The sequence below is a fragment of the Mesoplodon bidens genome (assembly GCF_964165515.1).
Source record: "Mesoplodon bidens genome assembly, chromosome: 8".
Classification (NCBI taxonomy): domain Eukaryota; kingdom Metazoa; phylum Chordata; class Mammalia; order Artiodactyla; family Ziphiidae; genus Mesoplodon; species Mesoplodon bidens.
Window position 1 is genome coordinate 24,348,031 of NC_138165.1, and position 11,046 is coordinate 24,359,076.

Here is an 11,046-nt window from a genome sequence, read left to right on the forward strand (position 1 = left end):
AAAGACGGGAAGAAGAGGGTTAGGAATGAGAAAAATTGCATAGCTAGAATACGGCTAGATTATACAGGGTCCTAAAAGTTGATTTAGACTAGGAAACGGGAAACTAATTGACTTTCACAAGAGGGACATGAGAGTGGCTTTAAAAATGTGCAACAATAGGAAGGCTGGCCCACATGGAAACCAGCCTACAAATTGCACTAATCCAAGCATGAGTTGTAACCAGCACTAAGGAAGGAGAGCCAATTAGGAGCAAAAGGAATAGGTGGAAGGAATGTCTTGCAAGAAATATCTGTAGAATTTATAGACCAGTAAGGAAGATGATGAAAAGCAAAAAGGTTAGAAGACTCCATTTTTCAGGCTTGACAGACTGGGGAATGGTGGTTATCACTTGTAAGAACAAGGAAGCTGGGAAAGGAAGCCAGTTTGGGAAGGAAAGATGATCCATATTTCGAAGATAAATGCAAATGTCCAGGAAGCACATAAAAATGTAATAATAGCCTCTATTGAGTATGTATTATTTACTAAGTTGCCTGCATTTATTTCATTTAACCATCATCACAACCTATGATAGTAGTAGCATTGTTTTAGTAAGAAGAAAGAAATGATGAGAGATTTAGAAGTTGGTCATTAAAGTCATGAGACTGAATTATTTGAAAGGAGATATAACGGGAGACAGGCAGAAAATCACGTCTTGAATCATACCAAATGATTATAATAAAAAAGGCATAATGGTCAGAAGAGAACCAAGATAGTATGATAATTTCTATAGTGGTCTATAATTTATTAAGTGCTTTTATAGATATTAACTTATTAGAACCTCTGAATGCTATGAAGATGGCATTATCATAAGAAATCAAACTCAAAAGTTATTTGACCAAAGTCACACAACCAGTAAGTGGCAGCAACATGCACACCCATCTCCTAACCCCAAATGAATGTGTTGTGTACACCACAAACAAGAAAAGCAAAATTTAAAAGAGGAGTGGTTTACATGCAACAGAAATGTCAAGGGGTGTAAAGATTTAAAATGCCACTTAATCTGGCAATATAAAGGTCTTTCATGACCTTTGGGAACATTTTCAGTACAATGATTGAGATAAGTGACAATAACCTGTATAGGCACTTGGATTTTATTTCTCATCTGGGGATAGGAGGAAAGTCTTGGGCTCTCTGATTTCTGGAGCTAGACCCCTACATTAAAGTGGGATTGTACCCACAAAGAAATACAAAAGGAAGCTTGTTTGTTTCTGCCTAAGTTCTGAGTTTTAAAAAATCTCCCCTGAAAAATGGAACCCTCCTGGGACTTCCGTGGTGGTCCAGTGGGTAAGACTCCACGCTCCCAATGCAGGGGGTGCCCAGGTTCGACCCCTGGTCAGGGAAACTAGATCTTGCATGCATGCTGCAACTAAGAAGTCCTCATGACGCAACTAAAAAAAAAAAGATCCCGCATGCTGCAACTAAAAGATCCCACATGCCACAACAAAGAGCCCGTGTGTCACAACTAAGACCTGGTGCAGCCTGAATGAATGAATGAATAAATAAATAAAAATATATAAATATACACACACACCCACATATATATACACATATATATATATATGAAAAAAAATGGAACCCTCCTGCCCCGTACAGTTCAGTTGCAATGTGTTGGGTTTTTTTAATAATTTAGGGCTTCCCTGGTGGCACAGTGGTTGGGAGTCCGCCTGCCGATGCAGGGGACGCGGGTTCTTGTCCCGATCCCGGAGGTTCCCACATGCTGCGGAGCGGCTGGGCCCGTGAGCCATGGCCGCTGAGCCTGCGCGTCCGGAGCCTGTGCTCCGCAACGGGAGAGGCCACAACAGTGAGAGGCCCACATACCGCAAAAAAAAAAAAAAAAAAAAAAAAAAAATTATTTATCTTTTTATATTTGGCTGCATTGGGTCTTCGTTACTGCACACGAGCTTTCTTTAGTTGCAGCGAGCAGGGGCTGGTGGCTTCTCTTGTTGCCGAGCATGGCCTCTAGGCGCTTGGGGTTCATTAGCTGTGGCACGTGGGCTCAGTAGTTGTGGCTCGCGGGCTCTAGAGCGCAGGCTCAGTAGTTGTGGTGCATGGGCTTAGTCACTCTGCAGCATGTGGGATCTTCCCAGACCAGGGCTCGAACCCATGTCCCTTGCATTGGCAGGAGGATTCTTAACCACTGTGCCACCAGAGAAGTCCCTGGTTGCAATGTTTTAATGTGCATTATCCACATGATCTAGGAATCCAAGCTGAAAAATGAATGGGATAGCTTTTGGGCACAAATGCAGAGTCTCTACAAGCGAACATTCCCACAATCCAGGTCATATTTAAACGTCACAGGAAAAAAGTTTATCCCACTAAAAATGAGTATATGTATATAAAAAAAAAACTATCATAAGCCAGGATTAACAAACAACAAACAGGAGGATTAGAGGGCCAGGAACTTGAGCTAATAAAACAATCAGAAAAAATATATAAGTATGTTGAAATGATTAACAAATAAAAGAAGAAATCAAAACCCTAAGGAAAGAATAAGATACAGTTGGCCCTCCATATTTGCAGGCTCTGCATTTGTGGATACAGAGGCCTGACTATGCTATGGCATTTTATTTAAGGGACTTGAGCATCCATGGATTTTGGTATTCAAGAGGGGCCCTAGAACCAATACTGTGGACTGGACTCCAAGGGATGACTGTACTATGAAATATGAACAGGGAGATTTGAAAAATAATCAACAGAACTTTTACAAGTGAAAAATACACACATTGAAATTGAAAGGGCAATTAATATGTTAACTGCAGACTAGAACCATAGAGAATAGTAAACTCAAATTAGACCTGAAGAAATTACACAGAATGTAGGAAGGAGAGACAAAGAAGGAAATATAAGAGAAAAATTAAGAGACAGTAGAATAAGAAGCTCCTACATGTGTTTAACAGGAATTCCAGAAGGAAGGACTTTTTAAAATGGGAGAGATTGTATTAAAAAATAATGATTGAAAATTATCTAAAATAAATGAAAAACATGAATTCTCAGATTCAAGTAACAGTTTACATAAAACTAAATCTCTACCTGAACACATCATGTGAATACTTTAGAACTTCAAAGACAGAGAAAATCTCAAAAGCAGAGAAAAGATACTATTACACAAAGGACTAAGAACCCTCCATCCCCCACCCCACCCCCCAAAAAAACCAAACAATGCTAAAGAAATATTGATAATTGTTAACCCTGCATTATTTTCTCTACTTAGTGTTTTTTCAAAATTTCCCCCGAAAGAGTCTATCTTAAAAACCTTTAAGATCACTCAGGGAAAAATGACAGTCAACCCAGAATTCTGTTATTTAACTGTTGTTTAACAGTGAGACAAAGACAAGAGATTAAAAACCTGACATGTCACGGGACTTCCCAGGTGGTCCAGTGGTAGAGAATACGCCTTACAATGCAGGGTACGCGGGTTCAATCCCTGGTCAGGGAACTAAGATCTCACGTGCTGCGGAGCAACTAAGCCCAAGCGCCACAACTACTGAGCTTGTGCATCTCAACTAGAGAGCCTGCATGCCGCAAACTGCAGAGCCCATGTGCTCTGGAACCTGCGTGCCACAACTACAGAGCCCACGTGCCCCGGAGCCTGCACACCACAGCTAGAGAAAACCCGCATGCCACAACTAGAGAGAAGCCCGTATGCCGCAACAAAAGATCCAGTGTGCTGCAACTAAGACCCGATGCAGCCAAAAATTTTAAAAATAAATAAATAATAAATAAACTTTAAAAAATAAAATAAAAACCTGACATGTCAAAACATGTACAGAGGGAATTTCATAAACTTAAATAGGAAAGGAAGAAAGGCTGAAAATGAGCTAAGTAACTCAAAAAGTTATAAAAACAATAACAAAAAACTAAAAGATATTAGAAGGAAAGATTAGAAAAAGGAAAATACAAGTAGAAATTAATATTTAAAAAGGACAGGAGAGAGGAGCAATAACACCCCAAATTTGGCTTTGAAGAAGGAAGGGAGGGAGGAAGAGAGGGAGAGAGGAAAAGACAAGCTCCTGAGGGACAAATGATTTAAAAATTAAAAAGAAGGGATATGGTCAGCATGATTTTCTGTATATAATGTTATATTTCAATAAAGTTTTAAAATTATAACCAAAAAAGCACAAATAAACAGGAAGGGGGATTAAATTCAACAGAGACATAAGACGTAGAATACCAACTTCACAGTACTAACTTAAAACTTGATAAAAAGAGAATTTTTTAGAGAATGTAACATCAAAATTCACAAATATGTGGAGATTAAACAACACACTACAGAATAGCGGGTCAAAGAAGAAATCTAAGGGAAATGAACAAACAACAACAACAAAAACAACCTTGAGACAAAATGGAAATACAGCATACCAAAATTTATGAGATACAGCAAAAGCAGTTCTAAGAAGGAAGATCACAGTGATAAATGCCTACATCAAGAAACAAGAAAAATCTCAAACAACCTAACTTTATACCTCAAGGAACTAGAAAAAAAAGAACAAAAGAAGCCCAACATTAGTAGAAGAAAGGAAATAACAAAGATCAGAGCAAAATATATACTAAAAATAAATCAGTGAAAGAAAGAGCTGGCTCTCTGAAAAGATAAACAAAATTGAAAAACCTTTAACTAGACTCACCAAGGAAAAAGAGAGGACCCAAAATCAGAAATGAAAGAGGATATGTTAATACCAATACCACAGTAATACAAAGGATCATAAGAGACTATATGAACAAATTGTATGCCAAAAAATTTCACAATCTATAAGGAATGGATACGTTCCTAGAGACATACAACTTACCAAGACTGAATCATGAAGAAACATAAAATCTAAAGAGACTGATTACTAGTAAGGAGATTGAATCAGTAATCAAAAACCTCCTAACAAACAAAAATTTACAACCAGATGGCTTCACTGATAGATTCAACCAAGTATTTAAAGAAGAATCAATACCAATCTTTCTCAAACTCTTCCAAAAAATAGAGGAGGAGGGACTACTTCCAAACTCATTTTACAAGGCCAACATTACCCTGATACTAAAACCAGACAAGGACACAAGAAAAAAAAAAAATTACAGTCCAATATCCCTCATGAGTGCAGCTGCAAAAATCCTCAACAAAATACTAGCAAACTGAATTCAACAATACATTAAAAGGATCATATATCTTGATCAAGTGAGACTTATTCCAGGGATGCGTGGATGGTTCAACATCTGCAAATCAATAAATATATTATGCCACATTAACAAAATGGATAAAAATCATATGATTATCTCAATAGCTGCAGAAAAAACATTTAACAAAATTCGACATCCATTTATAATTAAAACTGTCAACAAAGGTGGGTATAGAAGGAACATACCTCAACATAATAAAGGCCATATATGATAAGCCCACAGCTAACATCATATTCAATGGTGAAAAGCTGAAAGCTTTTCCTTTAAGATCAGGAACAAAACAATGATGCCCACTCTTGCCACTTTTATTCAATATAGTATTGGAAGTCCTAGCCGAGCAATTAGGCCAGAAAAAGAAATAAAAGACCTCCAAATCGGAAAGGAAAAAGTAATCTCTCACTATTTGCAGATAGCATGATATTATATATAGAAAACCCTGAAGACTCCACCAAAAAATTGTTAGAATAAATGAAGTCAGTAAAGTTGCAGGATACAAAACCAATATACAAAAATCTGTTGCATTTCTATATACTAATTATATACCATCAGAAAGAGAATTTAAGAAAACAATTCCATTTACAGTTGCATCAAAAAGAATAAAATACCTAGAAATAAACTTAACCAAGGAGGTGAAAGACTTGTATACTGGAAACTATAAGACATTTATGAAAGAAATTGAAGATACAAATAAATGGAAAGAAGCTTCATGCTCATGAATTAGAAAAGTTAATGTTAAAATGTACATACTGGGCTTCCCTGGTGGCGCAGTGGTTGAGAGTCCGCCTGCCGATGCAGGGGAAACGGGTTCGTGCCCCGGTCTGGGAAGATCCCACATGCCGCGGAGCGGCTGGGCCCGTGAGCCATGGCCGCTGGGCCTGTGCGTCCGGAGCCTGTGCTCCGCAATGGGAGAGGCCACAACAGTGAGAGGCCCACATACCGCAAAAAAAAAAAAAAAAAAAAAAAAAAAAAAAAAAAATGTACATACTACCCAAAGAAATCAACAGTCATTGCAATTCCAATCAAATTCCAATGGCATTTTTCACAGAAATGGAACAAACAATCCTAAAATTTGTGTGGAACCACAAAAGGCGCCAGATAGCCAAGGCACTCTTGAGAAACGAGAACAAAGCTGTAGGCCATCACAATCCCTGATTTCAAACTACAGTTGACTCTTGAACAACACAAACTTGAACTTCGTGGGTCCATTTATACGCGGATTATTTTCAGTAGTAAAAACTGTGGTACTAAATGATCTGCATTTGGTTGAATCCACAGGTGCAGAACTGTGGATATGAGGGACCCTGGATACATACTACCAACTGTAAGTTATATGTGAATTTTCGACTGCACAGAGGGTCCTAATCCCAGTTTGATCAAGGGTCAACCATATACTACAAAGCTATAGTAATCAAAAGAGTATGGTATTGGCATAGAAATAGACATACAGATCAGTGGAACAGAAGGAACCCAGAAATAGACTCATACATATGTGATCAATTAATTTACAACAAAGGACTCAAAAGAACATATAATGGAGGGGGAGGAGTCAAGATGGCAGAGTAGGAGGACGTGGAGTTCACCTCTCCCCACAAATACATCAAGAATACATCTACAGGGATTCCCCTGGTGGTGCAGTGGTTAAGAATCTGCCTGAAAATGCAGGGGACAAGGGTTCAAGCCCTAGTCCAGGAAGATCCCACATGCCGTGAAGCAACTAACCCATGTGCCACAACTACTGAGCCTGTGCTCTAGAGCCCATGAGCCACAACTACTGAGCCTGTTTGCCACAACTATGAAGCCTGCGAGCCTAGAGCCCATGCTCCACAACAAGAGAAGCCACCACGATGAGAAGCCCACACATCGCAACGAAGAGTAGTCCCCTCTCGCCGCAACTAGAGAAAGGCTGTGCACAGCAACAAAGATCCAATGCAGCCACAAATAAATAAATAAAATTTAAAAAAAAAGAATACATCTACAAATGGAACAGTTCTCACAGAGCACCTGCTGAACGGCAGCATAGTACCTCAGACACCTAAAAGGACAAGAAGGATCGCCATGTAACTGGGTAGGATGAAAGAAAGGGAAAAAAAGAAAGGAGTAAGCGGGATGGGACCTGTGCCCCTGGGGGTGGGGAGGTGAAGGACAGGAGAGGTTCCTGCATCCAGGGAAGCCCCCTCGCCAGCAGGGAGATCAGCTGGGACAGAAGGGGAGCTTTGGGGGCTCAGAGGAGAGCGCAGCAACAAGTCTGTGGCAGGCAGCACAGAGTGACACCTACACAGATAGTCCGTGCCACAGCCCTGCGTGCCCCAGCCTGAGACGTGTGTCCGCTGGTGTGCATGCGGGCTGGGTGCTGGAACATGAGGTTTGGAGAGTAGACCTGGGAAAAGCACTGCTGTTGGCTGTGAGGAGACAGCCTGAAGGGACGGGAATGAGGAGCTCCGCAACCAGAAATGTTCGCTGAAGAAGCACAGGACACCATAGAAGTGAAGTGCCATTGTTGAGTGACACGTGAAAAGTGGGGCTGCCATTGCAGCCTCTTTCCCCACGCGCTGTGCCCTGCCTCTGTGGGCCCTATGAGGGGCTCCCACCAGAGAGGGTTCACGTGCCCTAGTAGGTCACCACATCTGCCCCCTCCTGCTTGGGCAGGCTCATGTGCTCTGGGACAGCATCAGGAGCAGATGCCGGTGGGGGGCCCACATGCACATGGAGGCTAAACAATACGTTACTAAACAACCAATGGATCACTGAAGAAATCAAAGAGGAAATCAAAAAATACCTAGAGAGAAATAACAATGAAAACATGACGATCCAAAACCTATGAGATGCAGCAAAAGCAGTTCTAAGAGGAAAGTTATAGCAGTACAATCTTATCTCAGGAAACAAGAAAAATCTCAAATAAACAACCTAACCTTACACCTAAAGCAGCTAGAGAAAGAACAAACAAGACCCAAAGTTAGTAGAAGGAAAAAGAATCATAAAAATCAGAGCAGAAATAAATGATATAGAGATGAAGAAAACAATATTAAAGACCAATGAAACTAAAAGTTGGTTCTTTGAAAAGATAAACAAATTTGAAAAACCTTTAGCCAGGCTCATCAAGAAAAAAGGGAAAGGGCTCAAATCAATAAAATCAGAAACGAAAAAGAAGTTACAAGTGACACCACAGAAATACAAAGGATCATAAGAGACTACTACAAGCAATTATACACCAATAAACTGCACAATGTAGAAGAAATGAACAAATTCTTAGAAAGGTACAACCTTCCATGACTGAACCAGGAAGAAACAGAAAATATGAGCAGACCAATCACAAGTACTGAAATTGAAACTGTGATTTTAAAACTTCCAACAAACAACAGTTCAGGACCAGATGGCTTCACAGGCGAATTATATCAAACATTTTGAGAAGAGTTAACACCTATCCTCTGAAACTATTCCAAAAAATTACATAGGAATGAACACTCCCAAGCTTATTCTACAAAGCCACCATCACCCTGATACCAAAACCAGACAAAGATACCACAAAAAAAGAAAATTACAGGTCAATATCACTGATGAACATAGATGCAAAAATCCTCAACAAAATGCTAGCAAACCAAATCCAACAGCAGACTAAAAGGATCATCCACTATGATCCAGTGGGATTTATGCCTGGGATGCAAGGATTCTTCAATATCTGCAAATCAATCAATGTGATACACTACATTAACAAACTGAAGAATAAAAACCACATGATCATCTCAATAGATGCAGGGACTTCCCTGGTGGCACAGTGGTTAAGAGTCCGCCTGCCAATGCAGGGGACACAGGTTCAAGCCCTGGTCCAGGAAGATCCCACATGCCACAGAGCAACTAAGCCATGCACCACAACTACTGAGCCTGTGCTCTAGAGCCCGCGAGCCACAACTACTAAAGCCCACGCACCTAGAGCCCATGCTCCACAACAAGAGAAGCCACTGCAATGAGAAGCCCGTGCACTGCAACAAAGAGTAGCCCCCACTCACCACAACTAGAGAAAGCCCACACCCAGCAATGAAGACCCAAAACAGCCAAAAATAAAATAAATCAATAAATTAATTTTTAAAAATCACTTCAATAGATGCAGAAAAAGCTTTTGACAAAATTCAACACCCATTTATGATAAAAACTCTCCAGAAGTGGGCATAAAGGGAACCTACCTCAACATAATAAAGGCTATATATGACCAACCCACAGCTAACATCATTCTCAGTGGAGAAAAACTGAAAGCATTTCCTCTAAGATCAGGAACAAGACATAGTTTTGGAACTCCTAGCCACAGCAGTCCGAGAAGAAAATGATATAAAGAGAATCCAAATTGGAAAAGAAGAAGTAAAACTGTCACTGTTTGCAGATGACATGCTACTACACATAGAAGATCCTAAAGATGCTACCAGAAAACTACTACTAGAGCTCATCAATGAATTTGGTAAAGCTGCAGGATACAAAATTAATACACAGAAATCTCTTGCATTCCTATACACTAAAAACGGAAGATCAGAGAGAGAAATTAAGGAAACAATCCCATTTACCATCACATCAAAAAGAATAAAATACCTAGGAATAAACCTACCTAAGGAGGCAAAAGACCTGTACTCAGAAAACAATAAGATAACTGATGAAAGAAATAAAAGAGGACACAAACAGATGGAGAGATATACCATGTTCTTGGATTGGAAGAATCAATATTGTGAACATGACTATACTACCCAAAGCAATCTACAGATTCAGTGCAACCCCTATCAAATTACCAATGGCATTTTTCACAGAATTAGAGCAAAAAAATTTACAATTTGTATGGAAACACAAAAGACCCTGAATAGCCAAAGCAATCTTGAGAAAGAAAAACGGAGCTGGAGGAATCAGGCTCCCTGACTTCAGACTATACTACAAAGCTACAGTAATCAAAACAGTATGGTATGGGCTTCTCTGGTGACTCAGTGGTTAAGAATCCATCTGCCAATGCAGGGGACACGGATTCAAGCCCTGGTCCGGGAAGATCCCACATGCTGCAGAGCAACTAAGCCCGTGCACCACAACTACTGATCCTGCACTCTGGAGCCCACGAGCCACAACTACTGAGCCCACGTGCTGCAACTACTGAAGTCCGTGTGCGTACAGCCCATGCTCCGCAACAAGAGAAGACACCACAATGAGAAGCCTGCGCACTGCAATGAAGAGTAGCCCCTGCTCACTGCAACTAGAGAAACCCCACATGCAGCAACAAAGACTCAACGCATCCAAAAATCAAATAAATAAATAAATTTATTTTTTAAAAAAACAGTATGGTGCTGGCACAAAAACAGAAATATAGTTCAGTGGAACAAGATAGAAAGTCCAGAGATAAACCCACACACCTATGGTCACCTAATCTATGACAAAGGAGGCAAAAATATATGATGGAGAAAAGACAGTCTCTTCAGTAAGTGGTGCTGGGAAAACTGGACAGCTACATGTAAACAAATGAAATTAGAACACTCCCTAACACTATACACACACAAAAAAAACTCAAAACGGATTAAAGACCTAAATGTAAGGCTAGATACTATAAAACTCTTAGAGGAAAACATAGGCAGAACATTCTTTGACATAAATCGCAGCAAGATCTTTTTCAATCCACCCCCTAGAGTAATGAAAATATAAACAAAAATAAACAAATGGGACCTAATTAAACTTAAAAGCTCTCGCACAGCAAAGGAAACCATAAACAAAATGAAAAGACAACCCTCAGAATGGGAGAAAATATTTGCAAACGAAGCAACTGACAAGGGATTAATCTCCAAAATATACAAACAGCTCATGCAGCTTAATATCAAAAAAATAAAC